The sequence below is a fragment of the Schistocerca serialis genome, chromosome 2 (assembly GCF_023864345.2).
Source record: "Schistocerca serialis cubense isolate TAMUIC-IGC-003099 chromosome 2, iqSchSeri2.2, whole genome shotgun sequence".
NCBI classification, from domain to species: domain Eukaryota; kingdom Metazoa; phylum Arthropoda; class Insecta; order Orthoptera; family Acrididae; genus Schistocerca; species Schistocerca serialis.
In genome coordinates, this window is record NC_064639.1 from 690,482,742 (window position 1) to 690,504,427 (window position 21,686).

General features: G+C 42.8%; 1 protein-coding gene across 2 annotated transcripts in view; it reads right to left on the bottom strand.

Annotated features, from left to right (window-relative positions):
• The window catches only part of LOC126457822 (extracellular sulfatase SULF-1 homolog), a 796,827-nt gene that overhangs the window by 667,713 nt on the left and 107,428 nt on the right, over window positions 1-21,686 (bottom strand). For both annotated transcript variants that reach the window (XM_050094450.1, XM_050094449.1), the window contains exon 2: window positions 18,318-18,381. The gene's annotated coding sequence lies outside the window, so the exon portion shown is untranslated. The remainder of the gene's footprint in view (window positions 1-18,317; window positions 18,382-21,686) is intronic.

Below are 21,686 nucleotides of genomic sequence, written 5' to 3' on the forward strand. Positions count from 1 at the left end.
AAATACGTCGGGTATCAAGCAGGAGAAAAGACGAAGCAAGTGCTGTTGTCGGGAATTCTAGCGTACGTGTCCGAGTATCCAGCATAGTTCTCTGTAGGAGGCTTCACGCTTTCGCAGAAATCAACATCAGATAAAAAAGTCACGCAGAATCTCGAAGTCGGTCAGCAGAGCGGCAGATGGCCTCATTTAATTCGCATAAAGTGCGAACACATGACGTTGCCGCCAGACTACAGGCAATGAGTTCGGATATTCAAGCAGAACAGATGATAGTTAGTTAGTTATCTAAGAATGTAGTAATTAGAAAGAAGGAAATTTTAGACTTACTGGGAGCGTTCTCTTATCACAACTTTCTCGTGATACCTTGCAAACTTTGCGTCGGTCTTGTAAGTGTGTTCTGATGGTCGCGCATTGCCGGCTGAAAGTGATGGCCAGGTTTGAGCACCGTTGCTATTCACATTTCTTTTTTTTGTTTTTTTTTTGTTTTTGTTTTATGTAGTTTGGGTCAATAGTCTTCCTCCCTCCTCTGAGGCAATGATACCTTAATGCCAAATTACCACTTACACACAACGCCCTCTGTTATTTAGTCCATGTATTGAAAGTGCTTGATTTTACCTACAGTGTTTGCCCTGGACGGCTTCCACTATGACCATGAACGGTGAAATGTTCCTTCACCTCGTCCTCGAAGACGAGGTGGCATCACGCAGAATCTCTTTCGCGGCCGTGACCGAAATCCATGTGCTTCTGGAGTGCTGGACACCAGCGACGTATTGCTCCGAAGCTGAATGTTTATTGGCTGGATCAGATCAATTTACAGCACTGCTTTACATTAAAAAAAAAAAAAACTCAGTAAGAGTTGCGAGAACCGCTTTGACTCGCGAGACAAGGTTAAACATGTCCCTGTTCCAAAACTAGTTGTTATTGACCTCTGGCGCCGTTGAGAAAGATCCCGACAGACGATCACTGGACAAGAAATCGTACTGCGCTAAAGGCTTCTTCATGCGCCACGTGAAATCGTTCGGTCGGCCACGTTGGCCGAGCGGCTCTAGGCGTTCAGTCCGGAACCGCGCGACTGCCACAGTTGCAGGTTCGAATCCTGCCTCGGGCATGGATGTGTGTGATGTCCTTAGGTTAGTTAGGTTTAAGTAGTTCTAAGTTCTAGGGGAGTTATGTCCACAGATATTAAGTCCCATAGTGCTCAGAGACATTTTAACCATTTTTGGAATCATTCGTGGACGAGGAGGTGATAGAGTTTAGTGACGTCACAGCGTGGACTTACACGTCCCACTACATTGCGAAGTGTGGTTGGAAGAAACTGCTACGTCGAATTTTTGCCTCTTGGAGGGGGCAGGTGAACAATGAGAGGCAACATCGTTTATACAAGCATAACTTACAATGCGCCATGTTGGATTAAGTCACATGGAGCTGAAATCCTTTTCTGATGACTGTTATATTATAATGAATGTGCTATTAATATAGGCTGTTTCAAAGCACCGGCACATAGACGACCTCTCGGAAAAGCGTCGTTTTTGGTACGATTTATTATAATAAAAAAACAGGAAACCGCATATCGGTAGTTAAAGTCATTTCGTGTATTACGCTTTTCGTATTATAGCTTGCATACAATGCGAGTATGCCAATTCTGTGCTACGGCGCAATAAATATTTTTCCAAAGCGCGCAGTTTTTGGTACAACTTTTTATGGTTAAATATTAGATAATGACATCTATGGATGCAGCCTTTAGATATTTGTGTAACATAAAACTTAGAGTAGTATGTAGAACAAAAATCAAACGACAGCTGTATTTAAATCAGTTCGTATTTATTTTTCTTTAAGTTATCAGTTTCGACACTTCAGCGCTGCCTCGCTCAGGCTCCTACGCACACTGTGAACGAATGTACCATAAGGCTTGGTGCAAAGCAACAGGAGCCATTAAATAAATCTAGATTCCGTGGTTATTTTTCTGAAGTGAGTATCCCAACGGTTAGCATTAGATGTCGCTGTCACGTTATAACCGTAGCGTAGTTCATAAGAGTCTTGAACTGTATCGTGTGGTTACCTCCATCTATTTCATTTTGGCCCTATGTTTTCTAAAAGATTCAGAGCCTTCCTTATTAATTAAATAGCAGTACGATCTCGACGTTATTTATTATAAATAAAAGCGCTCTATATTAGAGAGAGCTTCTTTGATTTTGTGTGTGTGTGTGTGTGTGTGTGTGTGTGTGTGTGTGTGTGTGGAGGGGAACGTGGATTAATGATTTGCAAGATAGCAGTCTACGTCACAAGCTGATTCCATCCTTATTCGACGATCGCTGAAAGAGTAAACACTTTATGTGCGTCAATTTTTGTAATCAAACTGTGTGAATAGCACGCCAGATGCAGCCAGCAAGTGCCACTGGATAACGCTGCGGTCGCGAGTCACTATGAGGGGCATGTTCCACGAGATGCAGCAGGCCATTTCAGAGGATACAGTATCCACGACTGCTACCGCGTCTGGTGTGCTTCGCGATGGGCAATACGTCCAGTGTGAGGACAGATTAACCATCAACCGCCTTCAGTTGCTTCCTAGCAATTTCTGCGGATATCTCAAAGGTAAAAAAGAGTAGCCAACAGATCGTAGGTCGCGCAAACACATCATAGTTGATATTTCACGTAAATAAATGTATTCTACTTACTTTAATTAGACTTCATCAAATCCTTCTCGTTCATCAAACAAAGCCCTCAACTGACTACTGACTCCTCATAATGAGCGAGTGCACACACTCTAAATCTCAGCACTCGTCTTAAATGGTCATTTGCTGCTATCGCTGATAGCAATCCTCTGAAAAGTGATACTTTCTGCCAAGCCTTTTCGCAAGTTTATTTCCAAATCACGTTCCATAATAGGACAGTCGCTACCCCTTTGTCCACAGCCCCAGGTCAGACGAAGATCCCAACCACCGGCTACAGGACGCTGATTGGTTTCACTGACATCTAAGAGGACAAGTGATTTCACTATCTTGCCTTCACTAAAGTTACTCTGAGCACGAAAGCCTCTTTCCTACCAACAACAAAGAGTCAGATTACTCATTCATTCCTTCAAAACATACATAAGCGATCCTCCAGTAGAGGACTGCACCAATGCCATGACAGAATGTACGGTAGTGTTGGCGAACGATCCACGGTGCTGCTTAGGCTGCTCATTATAAGGGAACCTGTATCGACAGAGTGGTTCAAATGGTTCAAATGGCTCTGAGCACTATGGGACTTAGACTTAACTTCTGAGGTCATCAGTCCCCTAGAACTTAGAACTACTTAAACCTAGCTAATCTGAGGACATAACACACATCCATGCCCAAGGAAGGATTCGAACCTGCGACCGTAGCTGTCGCGCGGTTCGAGACTGTAGCGCCTAGAACCACTCGGCGACAGAGTGGTCACTGATGATATTATTTCTGATTGGCTGAGAGCTCATGGCGCCAGGTTGTCAACAGTATTATATTTTATTGATTAATGTAATACATACGATATTACCGAACACTATTTTAACGTTTTGAACACCTGTTCCATAAGATATTGTTTGTACTTGCACGTCTACCCATTTTCATCACAGATTTTTTTTTAAAAAGTCATTGATTCTGCCAACAGAATAATTGTTTATAGTTGACCATCGACTTTGCCAGATTCCATCACTGCTGGGCTACATGTTCACTTGCGCTAGAGGACAGTTACAACGGTATCTTGTGCGAGCGCTGTTGGCCTTCCGCGACGTATGAAGGATGCACCGCTCGCAATATGAATTCAGTTCTCGAGATTCGTGCAACAGCTTGGACACCTTAAGATGAAGGTCAGGTGGACCGAGGAAATATTATGTTAAGATGACTTCATAACCCGTCTGCAGACGGAGTAGTATGTTGTAGGATGAATCTGCGCACCCTTTTCCGCGCAATTCACGTAATGTAACAATGTTAATTAGCTGAGAAGAGAGAAAGTCTAAAGCTATCGTGCGAAAACCTATTAACAACTGCTTCCTGTTTGAAGTACGTATTTTGTCCGGTGATATAACTTCATTAATGTGCTATGAATAACAGCGTACAATTTTATGCCGCTAACAGAACAACAACAAAATTCAAGATTTTATTGCTAGGTAGCTCTCATACTGTAATCTTAGGGCTACACAGATCATCAACAAGTTTTTGAGTTAATACATAGCCCGCATCTCGTGGTCGTGCGGTAGCGTTCTCGCTTCCCACGCCCAGGTTCCTGGGTTCGATTCCCGGCGGGGTCAGGGATTTTCTCTGCCTCGTGATGGCTGGGTGTTGTGTGATGTCCTTAGGTTCGTTAGGTTTAAGTAGTTCTAAGTTCTAGGGGACTGATGACCATAGATGTTAAGTCCCATAGTGCTCAGAGCCATTTGAACCATTTTTTGAACTTAATACATAACGCACTGGAACTCTTGGACAACTAACATCATATTGCAGAAAAATCTCCCATCAAACCACATTAGGACACTTTCTAGTGTTTCCATGGCAATAATAACTAAACTTGCAACGCTTAAATATTCCCGTTGACGAAACACAGAAGCGTATTTTAAGATTTTTATGTTCAGTGATTCCAAAATTAAGAACAAGAAAAGGTTTTCTGTATTCCTCAGTACAATAAAACATTTTCTATAGCAATAAATAGTAATCAGAATGTTTTTCAGAGACAAGAGAAGATATTCAAAGGTTAGTGGCTACTAGCTTCAACGAAAGACATTCCAGTGGAAAAACTTGAAACAGTTCAGTCTCTTTAAATAAAATGAACTAAACTAATTTTTTTATGCGGTTGTTATTTCAGGGACACCGTGTTATATGATTGACATGTAATTAGTTCTGCACGAGTACTGTGTGACTCACGAGAGCCGTGTCACACTGCTAGACCCTTGAAGCCTTGTGACAAAGTCCCAAGAAAAAGTACTAAGTGAAGAATGTAAAAACATTTTTCAACCCTCTGGGGCGTTGCTCCCGTATGGACCGTGGAGACAAGCGCGGAGCAATTGCAACAAGTACAAAGACATTAAAGCAGTCGTTGTCTTTTTTTTTGTTTGTGGCTCTCAGACATGATCCGTCCAGCCAGCCTCCGATATACGACATGCTACAAATTACAGATCACTCTCTCTCTCTCTCTCTCTCTCTCTCTCTCTCTGCCTCCCGCCCCCCCCCCCCACGCGCTTGACTCGCAGTTCTCCAGGCTCTCCATACGAGGGTGGAACGGAAAGAAACATTATCATGTTGACCCACCCTCTGCCATGCACTTCGTAGTGGTTTGCAGAATACTTTTATAGATGTAGCCTACAAAAGGTTTCACCACAGACTGTTTCACTCACTCCCACATTTAAATACAAGCCCTATAGGGATGGTTTATCAAATGAAAGATTACAAGCTCTGATTTGGTGTAAATTACCAAACGCATGTCTTGTCGTAGTCGCCAGTTGACTGTATTTGCCCTTGCGACGCTACCTGTGTATACTACAGCCCGCGCGCAGCCTGGAGGATACAAGGCTGCCCATTCTTTGTCTACACCGGTAAACCCCTGGGTCTCTAAAGGATTGAACTCCCATGTATAAAACGGCTTCAAACATCTGATTGCTTTAAAAGTGACGTAAAGCGTTAAGTAATTGACGTTAAGTGCGTAAACGAGAAAAACTTTAGGAAACGTCTGAAAGTAAGCTTAAAGTTATCTGGAAGTCGCTAAGTTCACTAATTATGGAACCCTGAACGAATGTAGTGTGGGTAACTTGCGCCCCATTTTAAGTAAGTGCTAGTTTTTCAGACATCTGAATGTTTATGACGTCACATCTCCTGAACACTGTGTTGAACAATGATGTAATTCTGTAAGTACGAATACAACATGCAGTGGTGTAAGTATATATTGTCTGCAAAATGCCTTGCGAATACAGTTGGTGGCAAAGAAGTAATAAATTAAAACGTCATGTCCGACGCTCAAGTTTACTTGAATTTTACTACATGAACAACAAAAATGTAGTAAGCGATTTAGTTTATTGTTTTCATCATTCTGTGGAGGGTGTCAGCCAGAAAAAGTTTCGTAAAGGCTTGAAAGTATGTGCAAAATTTGTTGGAAGCCACGAAGTGTTCTCATTGTCAAATACTGGATGAATAAAGTCCACGTATTTCTCCGCCGTCAGCTGCACTGTCTCGAGACAAACATACAGTCTGCAATACTTGACGTATTACGTTAAACTTTAAACGTAGTATTATACCTCTTAGTGAGTAGGTTATGACAGCATTCCGAATTTTTAAATTACATCAATAACTACGCGAAATACTAAAAATTTTTGTTGCCGCTGGATGCCGTTAGACAGGCAACTTGCAGCGGGGCCAGCTCCAGGACAGTCGCTTAGTAACATACACTGAGGTGACAAAAGCCTCCTAATATCGTGTCGGACCTTCTTTTGCCTGGCGTAGAGCAGAAACCCGACGTGGCATGGACGCAACAAGCCGTTGGACGTCCCCTCCAGAAATATTGAGCCTTGCTACCTCTATAACCATCCACAAATGCGAAGGTGTTGCCGGTTATGTCCTACACATGTTCGATGGGATTCGTCTCGGGAAACCTGGGTGGCCACATCATTCGCTTGAATTGTCCACAACGTTCTTCAGATCACGAACGAAGGTGACCTAGTGACATACACCATTGTTTGGGAACATGAATTCCATGTACGGCTGCAAACAGTCTCCAAGTGGCCGAACATAACTATTTCCAGTCAATGATCGGTTCAATCGGATCAGAAGCAGCAGTCCATTTCTTGTAAACACAGCCCATATCATTATGGAACCATCACCAGCATGACAACTTCGGTCCTCGGTTTTGTGCGGTCTGCGTCGTATTCTGACCCTACCATCATCTGTTACCAACTGAAATCTGGACAGAGCTGACCAGTCCAATGTATTCCAGTCGTCTAGGGTCGAATGGATATGGTCACGAGCCCAGGAGAGGCGCTGTAGGCGATGTGCTGTTAGCAAAGGCACTTGTATCGGTCGTCTCCTGCCATAGCCCATCAACGCCAAATTTCGCCGCACTGTCCTAACGGATACGTTAGTCGTACGTCCCACATTGACTTCTGCGGTTATTTCACGCAGTGTTGCATGTCTGTTAGCAATGACTACACAAACGCCGCTACTCTAGATCGTTAAGTGAACGCCGTCTGCCACTGTGTTGTCCATTGCGAAAGGTTATGCCTGAGATTTGGCGCTCTTGGCACTGTGGATCTCGGAACATTGAATTCTTTAACTGTTTCCGAAATGGAATGTCCCTTTCGTCTAGGTCCAACTGCCATTCCGCGTTCAAAGTTTATCATTTCCGTAGTTCGGCCATAATCGCGTCGGGAAACCTTTTCACACGAATCACCTGAGTACAAATGAGAGCCCCGCCAATGCACCGTCCTTTTACACCTTGTGTACGTGATACTATCGCCATCTCTATGTGTGCATACCGGTATTCCGCGACTTTTGTCACCTCATTACAGATAGGCCCACCACTGGCCGCTCAGCAAAGCCGAGTAACTGAACCCTCTGACTGGAAGCGCGGGTTGCATTTCGCTGACGCGCCGCCGCGCCGGTCTGCCGCAGGAAGGCACGGCCCGCCGCCATCAAACGGCGGAAGTCAGTTTACTGCCTGCCTGCCTACAGCACGACTACACGTGACGGCGCTCGGCCGCTGCAAAACATTCGGATCGGGACAGGGTGCAGTCTCCCCTGATTGGCTACTGAACAGCGGGCTTACGATTATTAGGGATCCTCCTCCTTAAGAGTCGATATACGAGCGTTGGAACTTTAATAGTGGAAAGTATTTACAGCTCGTACAAAACAGATACGTGTTTCAAAGTTTTACTGACCTTCAAAGTAGTCACCAGTATTGCGTATATCCCGTTGGGAGCGATGTGGAAGTCGTAAGATACTCTTAGCAGTACCAGTTGTGTTGACAGTTCGAGTGTAGCGGTCTATTGCCCGACGAATTTGTAGCAGTTCTGAAGCGAATACCGTGAAGTGTTTCCTTCAGTTTAGAAACAGATCTGAACTTACTAGGGTTCAAGTCAGGTGAGTGCAGTAGGTGGTATACCACTTAGCAGCCCCATCACTCAAACAAATCAGTAACAGCTTGCACTGTAGTGCTTGAGCATTGTCCTGCACAATGAAGGTCAGGTCCTGCAGAAAGTGTCATCACTTCTGTCTCTATGCTGTTCATTTTTGGAACACAACCTACGACCAGCTTAGACACAGAAGTGATGACACTTTCTGCAGCACCTGACCTTCATTTTGCAGGACAATGCTCAAGCACTACAGTGCAAGCTGTTACTGATTTGACTGATGGGGCTGCTAAGTGCTATACCACCTACTGCACTCACCTGACTTAAGCCCTCGTGAGTTCAACTCGATTTCTAAACTGAAGGAAATACTTCATGGCATTTGGTTCAGAATTTCTACAATTTCGTGGGGAAATAGACCTCGGCGCTCGAACTGTCAACACAACTGGCACTGCTAAGACTATCCTACGACTTCCACATCGCTGGCAACGGGTTACACACAATGCTGGTGACTACTTTGAAGGTCAGTAAAACTTTGAAACACGTATCCATTTTGTACGAGCTGCAAATAAATAGTTCCCACTATTAAAGTTCCATCCCTCGTATAATGCCAACATTTCGGAATTGGCAATAATGGCACAGTTTATTAATGAAGATATAAAAATTCATAATGCGTATTATTGAAGAGGATCCCACCATAAATACTACACACTGCTGGGAGACGGAAGAATATGCAAAGTATGTACAGAATACTGCAAGCCTAGACGCTATGAATATATTTCTTCCCTCTAAAATACGTACACAAGAACAGTTATTTAGAATGCAGTACACATTGTCCTTTCGCCTTACGCGAGAGGGTCATATCGCCATAATTTACTAGGGTATTTAATAAATAAATAATGATTTGTCCACCGCCGTACCGGAATAGTTACCGTCGCTGCCTTCTATCCGGAAGGGCTCTGATTTTATTATTGGTACTTCCTCAAAAATTTTTTTGTGCTAGGGGGCTCAGGAAAAGGATCCACTCAGCCTCGTGAGGCCAAATGGGGACCTGCTGGAATAAAGAAGCAGCAACATTATCAGGCTCCATCTACTGGCAACGACGGCTGGAGGGATTGGTGACATACTGATCATACATCGTTCCTTGTAGTCGGCCAGTCGGAACTGCTCTAGGGCCTAATCCGTGGGTGGCGTTTACGTTTACAATCCTTTGCGTATTATTTGCTTTATAACTGCCAAACAACGAAGAAATCAGCTCTATTTCTCTCCCTAAATTTCATCTGTTCTAATTTATGAACAGCATACGTGTAGTACAACTAAAATAATTTTCGCTTTCTGCCGTTAGGTCTCCTTCATTGAGCAGTACTCTGAGAAAGGTCCATAAATTTTCATCTATGAGGCGGTGGCCTGTTTTAGGCCTTTCTGCTCGCATTTCATCCTATTTGCATACCAAGTTTGCATTCGAGACACTCTTGCTTCATTTACTTTCCGATTAAGTTTTATTTTGTCGACTTTCCATCTTTACTGCGTTTGTTTACATGAGTGGCCAGGGGCAGCGTGTAGCAATGCAGGTAACCCACCCCTCTAACATTTTATTCTTCCGGCAGTTTCTTCCATTAAATGCATATGGTCTTGACCAAGTTTTCTGCAGTCTAATTCTTGCTACAAAAGGGATCTATCTCGTAACCATTCACGTTTTGCTTCGCTAACGAGACAACTCATTGGATCTCACGTGTCTAGCGATGTTTCCTTCTGATTCTTCGTTTATTCATTGATCTGTTGTATGCTCTTTTCCAATTCATACCTCTTTGTGTAATTTTAAAGTCTGGTAATCACGACTGAAAGCGTAATTCTTGTATGTGTCGGGGCTGCATCTCAACCGTAATTGTCCAGTATCATACTTCTGGCGACTCTAACAATCATTCATATTCTTATCATTGTTCTATTTTAATTATATAAACACGTTCTCAGGTTGTTTTATAACCTCAACGTTTATGTGTCACGAGTAATTTTTACACACTGTTTGAATAAATATTATTTTTACCAGATAAAACTCTATTACTCAGCAATCATTAAAGTAAATTATTCTATTGAAATGCCCAGGTGCTTCAACCCTACGCAACAGAGGAGGACCCTGATGAGTTCAGAAACATAACGTTTTCCGATGTGTGCGGAAGTTAATTTTTCAAGTGGTCTATTAGCTTCATGGGGGTAATCTATCGTGTTGTATGATCTGGGCTTATAGACTCAGCATCAGTCTAATCTGCATATCCACGGAGCACCTCGTAAGTGAGAGGTCGCGTTCACAGCACACCTGGCTTATGGTACATCTATAGCTGCCACAACACCTTTATTGGGCACAAAGCTTTCTCCAGTCACAAATTTCTTTCGCTGTGGAACGAAGTGGACGAATAGACCACATATGGCGAAGAAGAATGTTGTTACAAGTGACCAATTTCCAGGATTACGACTAATGTCCATTCTGGCAGTTCACTTGCACACTACCCCTATATTTACAAGTCATTAACAAAGATCTTAGATTGCGAGTGTTGGAACTTAAATAGTGGGAACTATTTATTCGCAACCGATACAAAAGAGTTTGCACCTGTTACTGTCGTTCAAAGTAGTCACCAGCGTTGTGTAGAACCCTTTGCCAGCGGTGTGGAAGGCGTAGGATATACCATTAGCAGAGCCTGTTCTGTTGATGGTGCGAATGGAGCGGTCTACTGCCTGTCGAATCTCTGGAACAGTTCTGAAGCGAATGCCACGAAGTGGTTCCTTCATCTTCGGAATCAAATCAAAGTCACAAGGACTTAAGTCCGGAGAGTATGGTGGATGGTACAGTACTTCCCAGTCCCATAGACCGAACAGCGTAGCCACAGCTTGCGCTGTATGCGCCCGCGAATTGTCATGCAAAATGATGGGTGGGTTGCGCAGAAAGTGTCGCCGCTTCTTTCGCAAAGCTGGTCGCAGGTGATGCTCCAAAAACGAACAGTAATACTGTACATTGATGGTCTGCCGTAGCGCAACGTAATGCGTTAGGATAACACCACCAGAGTCGTACACGAGAATCACCATAACTTTAGCCTGCTCAGTTCGCACCATCAACAGAACAGGCTCTGCTAACGGTATACTACGTCTTCCACATCGCTGGCAACGGGTTCTATACAACGCTGGTGACTACTTTGAAGGACAGTAATAGGTTCAAAGATGTAACTCTTTTGTATCGATTGTAAATAAACAGATGTCACTATTTAAGTTCCAACCCTCGTATATAATATGATTCCTATGAGTTATAGAGAGGTCAACAAGAGCGATAAACAACAAGAACCATCATGTTAGAGAAGTGATGAGTAACAGTTACACTATGCAACTACCTGCGTTCATTCCACAGAAAGCGCAAAGCAATGTACGCGAGAGTATATACGAGGAGTAGTGAAGAAGTTGGAGTTGCCACCTCGAAAAAATAAATTTACATAAGCTGACATGGAGGTCGGCCAGCGCCATTCTGTCTTGGCTTCTTTAACGCCATTATACGATACTGTGGCGCGAGATTAACACTGTGTACTAGAACCGGAGACATACAACTGCAAATAAGCAAAAAAATTAATTATATAACTTTATTTCTTCGATTTGATAATTAAGACTGTATGACTACCACTTGGAATCACGGTCAGATGTGTCAGCATCAAAGACCCGTTTTGTGTAACAAGTGGCCAAGAAGAGAACTGAGTTGCACCTTTATATTGGAAACCACGGGAAAAAAATGGACGAAATGCTGAGAGCTTCCTCTTGAAGATAACTCCCTAGTATACAATTAAATCTATATAACATGACGAAAGAAGTTTTCTGATAAAATTACAGCAACGAGGTCGGTGGAAAAACTTCTCCGTCATTTAAAGAACAGTGTGGCTTATACAGAGACGCGCTTTTGTTTCCTTAAAGCCAACTTATTCCGAAGAAGAGATTTCACAGGAGATAACTTTGGCTGATATTTATTGCTGTGTAGTGGAAATATCGAAAGCACTGCCCATGCTTCCAGCTCTGGTTGGCATAAGAAACTAAGTAGTGGGAACTGCTGAAACCTAAAATGCATTCTATGAATGGATCTTCGGGATGATCTGTCAAGATGCGATAGGATGACCCGTCAAGAGGCGATAGGATGGTGTTTCCACAGTCGCAGTGCTGCCCATAAACCACTAATAGCAAGAAAATGTGCGACGTTCCTTAGTACGGTGTACATGAAGCTGTCGTTGATCTGTGGTGCAATGAAAACATCCATGATGGCGTAGCGGAGCCTCTGTCCAAGACACGCCACTCTTACGGGCCTGTGCGTATCTTTTCGGATGTCTAACGAACGATATATACCCGAATTGTAAAGATAGTGAACTTCGGCGGAGATGCTTTTTCCATATTTTGTGCCCTGGAAGTTACTTTTGGTGTTTAGTAATATCAACGCAGGTGTTAATGAGTACATTATAAGCAGCAGTATACTTTCCACACAGCGGCAACTGCAGTGAAATCTTTTCTACACTACCATGACAATTTTGCTGAATAGAAAGGAAGGGTCATAGCATCGGATATACCAATAAGATGAATAGTTGACTGACCTGTCCAGGCCGCAAATTGCAGTCAACATGTCGAATGAATTAGATCTGTGGGATGGTTGGTGGTCAAAAAAAAAAAATTTAAAAAAAGAAACAGAACTTAGCGCAAAGTCTTCGAGGAAGATTAAACGCTGTAATAGTAGGAAAGAAGATCCCACGCGTTCGTAGTGCCTATATAACGAACACATACTTTAGGTGACATGGAACATAACTCTCTAATCAGTTATTTGTCTTTCGCCTGCAGCGTAATACAGCCTGATAAACGAACAACATCTGGCACATACCATCACATATCACTTACATTATTCTACAGTTTGTCATTCTGATGCTAGTTTCGTTACAAACAGCTACAGCAAATGCGGGACATTACAGGGCTGATCCAGAGAAGAATTTCACCATCATACACTTAGCTCATCATAGCGAGTACCTAGCTGCACTGTTTAGATACCGCCTGCGACTAATACCCTGTTGTGTTATAGTTGTTCATCCTTACTGATGTACAGAAGCTAAACATACGGAAAAGAATTTTCATATTTTACAGGTCATTGGTGCCGGGAATTACAATGTTTGAAGTGACGAGAAACAGATTTTGTGTATTTCACAAAGAATCCACAATTAAAATCTGACGCCAGGAGCAAAACTGAAGTTTTGCGTCGACATTTAACATCTCCTGAGCGCGTGTTTGTGTGGAACTAGATACCGGTTGCCACCCTGCTAGCTCCTTTCCTAGCTATGGAGCCGAAAAGTTAACAACAAATTAAGCAGATGTGTATGAGATTTATGCTTTTAATCCGCTGAAGCACTTAATTTTACTTCTCCGCTATACAGTGATGTCAGTAGATGTAATACTGTCAAAGTATATAAGCATTTCGCGTGTCTTAGTTCGCTCCTTTTGCACAATACAATGCGTTTTGTATCCGTACAAAACCAACACAAAAACGCTTCACCGACTGAATAGTCCTCCTACTAAAACACCAAGGAGCAGGGGAGTTGTTAACATTGCTTTGTCGCAACACATAACTTCAGACATTGTGGCTGCCTATCCAAGTGCGAAAGCAAAAAGGCGCTATTAAAAGCACACAAAAGCTAATGTAAGAACTGAGGCAAGCCTGGAGTTGTATCTCACATTAATGCTGCCTATATGTTTAGAGAAGACAAGGCACTCAAATGCAGGAGAGTTACGCGTTGTTTATCACTGGATGATCACTAAGTTACGAAATGCTGAAGTCGTTGCAAAGCAAAGAAACTTCCAAGCCTCCTCTGTCTCTGTCGGACCACCTGCTGCTTTTTTCTTTCTTCTAACATTCTTAAAGCCCTCCCCCCCCCCCCCCCCCCGCACCCCACCTCCACACGCACACACAGAGTGGTCAAACAGTAGCAAGAACAGAACAGCCTGACATCTGCTCATTAATTTCTGACGTCAGGCGTCGGTGTGTTCTCGAAAACGGACTAACAGAGAACCGGTTAACTGCTGTTCGGGCGTCGCCGAAAGAAATTCCGAGAAGGCATCGATGTTTTGTCGGTTGGGATCAGTCAGATATTTCGTTTGGGAACGACGCCTCAGATGAGAGCAAAGCAGCCTGTATGTCAATATTTGTGGAAGATACGCGACGGCGTACTGTGATACTTGGCTCGTGAGTCTACCACAAGAATCGTCTTGGAACTCGCTCCAGACACTGCGGCTTCGTCGTCTCCAGGTGAACACAGCAACGTGCTGATCACAGGGATTGCTTAGGAGCTCAGTGTTTACCAAATAACTGTTAGATTGCGTGACGATGGAACGCGTTTCTTCTTCGGTTTGATCTCCGCGACGCCACTGTCGTACAGATCATTGATAGGTGATGACACAGCAAACATCTTCTCAGTTCTTCTTTTCTCTTCAGTTGCGTGGATTCAGTCCAGTCTCCATAGCGAGAAAACCTATCTGAGAATGCTGGGGATCAAAGCCGTGAGTTTCACGAGATAACCTGATAAGCAGAGTGCCAAGCCTTGGAAGCAGACTTTTTTAACAAGGTTACAAAAATTTATATCATCAAAATTAATACAAAGTTCTCGCGTTTTCAACCATGCGAGTGACACTGATCGACAAACACGCTTGGCTGTTGTGTCACGTCAAATTGTTGCACAACACAGGATTAAGAAGCACAATAGCTTAAATGACAAATATTTTTGTGTGGCTGCGTTGTAGTCTCTCAGGGCCTGCCCCGTGGAGCAATGTTAATTCCCTTCCTGTATATTCCGACAAAAACTTTACCATATGCAGACGATGTGTTTATTCATCTGCAGACTATATATATTCAGGCTAAATCGGAATTGCTCATTGCCACTGGACACATCGATGAATGGCTATCTTTAACAGTCGGTTGGATATCTGGGCTGAGAAATCGGTGATCGTACCTTTTTAAAAATCGAACATTGCCCTCATCGTTGATCACGCCACATGCGCGAACTATACTTTCCAGATAAAATCTTATGCTCCATTCCTCGGAATGACATTTGACTCTCGGCACAGCTGGGCGCCTCACAAACAATTGGTTGTTGATAATTGCGGGACAGGATTAAATGCAATCCGCTATCTCACCCGAGTGTGGTAGGAAGCGCTTCAAAATATTGTACTCAGCATATAACGAGAGATTATTCGAGCTAGACGGGACTATGGTTGTACGCTGTATCACAATGCGCCTAAGATTTATCTCTCAAATTAGATGCTCTTCAGTTCAGAGCCATTCGCACCTGTCTTGGAGACCTGTGTTCGACGCCTACAAATGCGCTTTTCGTGGAGTTGGGAGAGATGCCCTTCAGCATCAGACGTTAAAAGCTGTCAGATAAATTTTTCATTCAAGGAATGGCCATCATGAAATGTCCTCTCTATAACAATAGACACTGCATTTACCAATTACGGAAAGCCTCCAACAGAAGAACTAAAATTCCGGCCGTCTGCACAAGCTTTTTTGACTCTTGGCATCCTGTCATAAATTTTATGCTATGTTCGACACATTTGCCTTCATTCGAATATGATCTTGACGCAGTCAGCTGCCAGATTCCAGTCTATTATTATAACATGACAAGCACGCTGAGTGTTAACTAATTGCAGATTTAATTGACTCATTGAAGCTCAGTGGCCTGGTTATAGGCCTGCATGTATACAGGGTGAGTCACCTAACATTACCGCTGGATATATTTCGTAAACCACATCAAATACTGACGAATCGGTTCCACAGACCGAACGTGAGGAGAGGGGCTAGTGTAATTGGTTAATACAAACCATAAAAAAATGCACGGAAGTATGTTTTTTAACACAAACCTACGTTTTTTTAAATGGAACCCCGTTAGTTTTGTTAGCACATCTGAACATATAAACAAATACGTAATCAGTGCCGTTTGTTGCATTGTAAAATGTTAATTACATCCGGAGATATTGTAACCTAAAGTTGACGCTTGAGTACCACTCCTCCGCTGTTCGATCGTGTGTATCGGAGAGCACCGAATTAAGTAGGGATCCAAAGGGAACGGTGATGGACCTTAGGTACAGAAGAGACTGGAACAGCACATTACGTCCACATGCTAACACCTTTTTATTGGTCTTTTTCACTGACGCACATGTACATTACCACGAGGGGTGAGCTACACGTTCGACGGGTGTTTCATAAGACGTGGAGGACGGATAAATTGGCCGGCCCGTTCTCCTGATCTTACACCTCTGGACTTCTTTCTGTGGGGTACGTTAAAGGAGAATGTGTACCGTGATGTGCCTACAACCCCAGGGGATATGAAACAACGTATTGTGGCAGCCTGCGGCGACATTACACAAGATGTACTGCGGCGTGTACGACATTCATTACGCCAGAGATTGCAATTGTGTGCAGCAAATGATGGCCACCACATTGAACATCTATTGGCCTGACATGTCGGGACACACTCTATTCCACTCCGTAATTGAAAGTGGAAACCACGTGTGTACGTGTACCTCACCCCTCATGGTAATGTACATGTGCGTCAGTGAAAAAGACCAATAAAAAGGTGTTAGCATGTGGACGTAATGTGCTGTTCCAGTCTCTTCTGTACCTAAGGTCCATCACCGTTCCCTTTGGATCCCTACGTAATTCGGTGCTCTCCGATACACACGATCGAGTAGCGGAGGAGTGGTACTCAAGCGTCAACTTTAGGTTACAATATCTCCGGATGTAATTAACATTTTACAATGCAACAAACGGCACTGATTACATATTTGTTTATATGTTCAGATGTGCTAACAAAACTAACGGGGTTCTATTTAAAAAAACGTAGGTTTGTGTTGAAAAACATACTTCCGTGCATTTTTTTATGGTTTGTATTAACCAATTACATTAGCCCCTCTTCTCACGTTCGGTCTGTGGAATCGATTCGTCAATATTTGATGTGGTTTACGAAATATATCCAGCGGTAATGTTAGGTGACTCACCCTGTATATACTGACGGATCCAAAATTCCACAACAGCAGTATAGGAGTATAATGGATGTGCTTTTGTATGTCCACAGATTCAAACCAGTAAAGTCTTCAAACGTAAAAGTGCTTCAGTTTTTACATTGGAAACTGCGGGAATTTTGGAAGCAATTTGTCTCTTCAACTCCCATCTCAAAGATATTAATCGTGTCCGACACCCTGTGTTCTTAAATGTATTCAACTCCAAAGATGAAATAAAACTTCCAATCATTACGTTTTGGATATGGTACTGGAATATATGCACCTATGGGTGCAGTCCCACTCTGGCATCCGCTATAATGAGGAAGCTGACGTCTTAGCGAACCAAGCTGTATCAACAATAACTATTCTCGATGTGAAATTACCGTATACAGACTACTTAAGTCAAGAATCACGGAAAACAGCAATGACGAGATGTGTCCCAATAAACGAAAGGCGGATATTTTGCGGCATTGCAACCTCAATTTACTACAAGACCGTGGTTTACGAGGAGGCATTTGGACCGAGATACGATTTTCACCATCATTCGAGTCCGCTTTAACCCCGCCTCGCTTCCTCTACATCTGTATAGAATCAACATTTACAATTTCCCTGCAAGAGAGTGGCATTCCGGGTCAGCAGCTGATGTACGCCACATCTTATTTTCGCATTTCAAACTTGACAATGAAGGATCGAAATTAATAAGAACTTTGATGAGTATGGATTACCCTCTCCCTCAATCAGCGTCTCCTCTTTTGGCTTCTAAAGACACTCCCCAGTATAAAGTGATCGTTAGTTTTCTTGAGAGTATAGCGAAAAATCTCTAGGACTCATATTTTTATTACGTCCATCACTTATTATTAAATTTAAGAAGTAGTGTGAAGTGATTACGTAAATATATCTACTTTACTTATATTGTATTTGTTAAGGATTTTTTGAGAAAAAAGTTGACGACTTCAGCCTACAGTTCAGTAAATTTGCATTTTGGATTTTCTTCGTACGATTATGTGTTCTATGTGAAATGTGTTCTCATTGGCTAAATAGAGTATAAACTCTGGAGGCCAAACGAAACAAAAGAAAGAAAACTAAACAACAAAATGTGGCTGTTATCCAGTAGTAGCATTTCACACTGGCTGATAAAGGGGAAAAATTGGCTCAGCGTTACAAAAGGACGCGTGGGAGCGCTGTGCTGTCGTTGTAAACTCACCATCCGAAGACGCGCTGAAGAGATGCAGCCCCTCGCTGTGTTACTGAGCAGGGAGCGATCGCGCCTGCAACACAAAAGCAAAATATATGAGCAGAGTGACTAATAACACAGTCAGCGAAGACCAAAACATGTCGACTGGGGGAAAAATCCGTGTATTCGTAAATTTTTATACTGTGGTACGGGGAGGCGGTGGCAAGAACGATATGCTAAAAATCATGACCGGTGAGGTGACTGCGTGGGAGTTGGGGAGATATAAATGTCGCTTTTAAAGGTTTTTCTTGAATATCTCGAAAACCGCGTCATCTAGCGAAAATGTTTCCCGGTAAAAAATTAAACAGTACTAAATTTCCTGAAAAAGATGGTCTTATTCATTTTTTTCTAGGTCTAATAGTTCCCGCATTGTAGGAGATATAAAAATCGCAGATCATTAAAAATGGAATTTTTGTAGTATAAAACTGTTGTTTATTGTTAAAAGAAGAGTGTTAAGGACAGATATAAAATACGTGTGCCACATGTAAGAGCTGCAGAACCGTCTTAGGGGTTAATTTGCATTCCGCGTGTGTAAGAGAGTGGAGAGGCGGCGGTGGAGGATGGAAGTGTGAGATAAGGTAAGTCGTTGGATTGTGGTCATCCACTTCCCTCCATAGATATGCAAAATGATGACCGAGCAGGCAGTTTCCGTTGCTCTCTACTGCAGTATGCCGTAAAAAGCAACTGCAGGGTATTTCACAATGTTAAACGGACCACTTCGCAGCTCGCCTTATGAAGCGGGGCTGACGCGGTGCCCTGACACTTCCGAGGGTGGGAGGGGAGGGGTGTGTTCTTCATATTCCACACATTGTGTTAACACTGCACTGAATACGGAAAGCATATGGGCGGATTCTACGAAAAATCTCTGCACACTGTTCTACACTGCTACAGAGGAACTGGTTCTCAGTAATGGTGTACGGCATTTGTAGCGTTTTTCCGGGAAAGATGACTTCCTCCAACATGAGCACTGCTCGGTTTTCAGTTTAGAGACAGATTATATCTCCCCACCATTTCCTGTCCTGTTCTGTGGGTAGACAAGATAACTTCACAGCGATCGTGTTGGCACAGTGGAGTTATTTTCAGTTTTTGTGTACCATTTTCCATTTGCTTAGATGCGCTTTTATGTAAAATTCGTTCCTATAAACAATGCCTGAGATGCATTTAATTTGTGTGTGACGTTGTCAGTGGACTATAAAGTTTTGGTAGCAAAGGAGTCAGATTGGTAAATGTGGTTCGAAATGGCTCTGAACACTATGGGACTTAACTGCTAAGGTCATCAGTCCCTTAGAACTTAGAACTACTTACACCTAACTAACCTAAGGACACCACACACATTCATGTCCGAGGCAGGATTCGAACCTGCGACCGTAGCGGCAGCGCGGTTCCAGACTGTAGCGCCTAGAACCGCTCGTCCACTCCGGCCGGCTGGTAAATGTGGAATCTTTGTTGTAGTCACCTGGAGATCTATTAATGAATGACCAGTAACTTATCGTTAATTGTGTTGCAGGTAGACAGCATAAATCAGTTCCTTTCAGGAATTTTTGGGACTTGTAGAATGAGCTGCAATGAGTGGATGTCAACATGTCTGATGGAAGAAAACTGATCATATTTAAATCTAGATCAATAATCTGCTTTATTGCATTGCTTGACTTGTGTTGAAATATCAGAAGGTCCTTAACACCCAAGTGGCCTGCTTCTGTTACAAAGAGAGCCAATTTAAGTCTCAGGGCCTCTTCAGATGCTGGGAGAGCTGAGGCTGGTGTGGTGCATTTGATAGCCTCAAGCTGCGAAAAGAATTCCAGCAACTGATTGTGGAGACAATGAAATCAACATTATTGAATAAATATTGACAGCATGTTACCCTTGGGACAGGCTCTTCAGTTAATAGATCCAGGTATTGATCTTTTTTACATAACTGTTCATTTAACAGCTGCAAGTAAATATTCACTTAATAAACTTAAAAGAACTCGACTATATAGACAAACTCGGTGAAGTTATTCTGTCTACCCACACGCGAGAACTGGTCAGGAAATAATCGACAGGTATAACTTGGACTTGTCATGGCACTACAGTTTAAGAATAAAAAATAATATAATTCATATATACAGGCACTGGCATACTTATAGGTATAGTCTGACAACAATGGGACAGGTTGTCGGTCATTGCCTTGTAATAGGAACCGGTATTTAACAACATTAAAAGCTAACGTTACACTGTTCATTTATTTCTCGCTACTTCGCAGACTAGACACACTGTATACACATCATTTCATAATGTAACACTACGTTTTCAGCAGACATCTCGACTACGTTGACAATGTTTGCTTCCCATTTCTCATTTGCTAGAGCGAAAAATTCGACATAGCATCCATCTGAGAGAGTGGGATGCTGAGCTCAGAAAGAGCTCTGGGAGTGAGGTTTTCTAGAAAAGGAAAAGAAGTGAAAAAAAATAACAGTGTAAGTGTTAAATGAAACTGTACTGTTTTATTATGCTATACTTTTTACCAATGCCTGCTATGAGTTGTAGTCCTTCCTTGACGTAATCTTTTACGGTAGATACTGTATAGCTTAATATGCACTTTTCAACTGCTTTTTCGATACGTTCGTTTTAGTAATGTACATGAACTCATTGGGCAACTTATTGTTCGGTTTCATTCCTTGACAGAAAATGATGTTTGGAGTTTTATATTTATTCTGTCTTGGTAAATGTAAGTTTATATCTTGCTCTGTGGACAGGGCTGTTTGTGCAGTATTGCCGACCGCGGTGGTCTCGCGGTTCTAGGCGCTACATTCCGGAACCGCGCGACTGCTACGGTCGCAGGTTCGAATCCTGCTTCGGGCATGGATGTGTGTGATGTCCTTAGGTTCGTTAGGTTTAAGTAGTTCTAAGTTCTAGGGGACTGATGACCTCAGATGTTAAGTCCCATAGTGCTCAGAGCCATTTGAACCATTTTTTTGTGCAGTATTATCGATGTTACTTTTGATGCGCGTAACTGATAGCTGATTCGCAGGCATATGTTTGCATCTGCATGAACGACTGCAACGTCATTCCAATAACAATGGACTCAAACGAAATACAAGTGAACTACCGTCCTGCTGTTCATATGTGCCTGTATGCAAACTAGTTGTTTGGGAAGGGCCAGCGTACATTCTGCAATCTTCTCACAGCGCAGTTTCGCAACTTTTCACAGAGCTCACACTGAGAAAGTCATTGTGGTTTAGAGCTTCATTCACTGAATGTAACTCCTTTGCATTGTCATTCACTCATAGCGTCGTATATTATAACCTGTTGCACCAACAAAGAAAACTAATATTACAAACATTAGGTACTGCGACTGAT